Raw genomic sequence first — 719 nt, forward strand, 5'->3', positions numbered from 1 at the left:
ATTAGCTTCTGTCGGCGACAACACGCAGGTTAATAAAGCCTCCTCCTCGAAAGCCTTGGAAGAAAAGAAGATGCTGAGCTTTTGAGTCCCAGGGAAGCCTGAAAGAATCGGGGCACCATCATCACGAGAAAAGGAGAATGATTTGGGAGGCGGGGTGTCTAATATCTGGTTCACATGTTTTGAGTCTGAAGTGACTGCAGAACATTCGAGAGCTCCTGAAAAAGAAGTGAGTTGGCGCTAGCCTGAAGGTTCTCGGACAGGAATCCACGTTAGAACCATCTGCAGAATGCTTAGTAACCTGTCCCTCCCCCTCAGAAATTCTGATTCGGCTGGTCTAGGGTGAGGCCAGCGCGTTGTGTGAAGGGGCCTGGCTTAAAGTAGTCTCTCCCGGATAGAGACAGAAATCAAGTTCAGGCTGTTCTCATGGAGTCCTCTTTACTGGCTGAAGGCAGAGTGGGTGACTGAGAAGAACAGGGAGGGAAACTCAGAGCTGAGTTTACGCCCCTGCCCTGCCACTTCCTGGGCATGTGAACTCTATAAGGTGATTCACCTTTCTGAGACTCATTTTCCTCCTTCATAAATATTGAAAACCTCTCTCTCTGTAAGACCAATGTGAGGACATGGGACTCTGCTCCCGCGGCTAATGGGAACACTGGAGTTTGAATGAAACCCGAGTCGATCCCACGGGAGGTGAGAGACGGTCTTTTGTGATGCCCACC

This window comes from Pteropus vampyrus, unplaced genomic scaffold (assembly GCF_000151845.1).
Source record: "Pteropus vampyrus isolate Shadow unplaced genomic scaffold, Pvam_2.0 Scaffold317, whole genome shotgun sequence".
Classification (NCBI taxonomy): domain Eukaryota; kingdom Metazoa; phylum Chordata; class Mammalia; order Chiroptera; family Pteropodidae; genus Pteropus; species Pteropus vampyrus.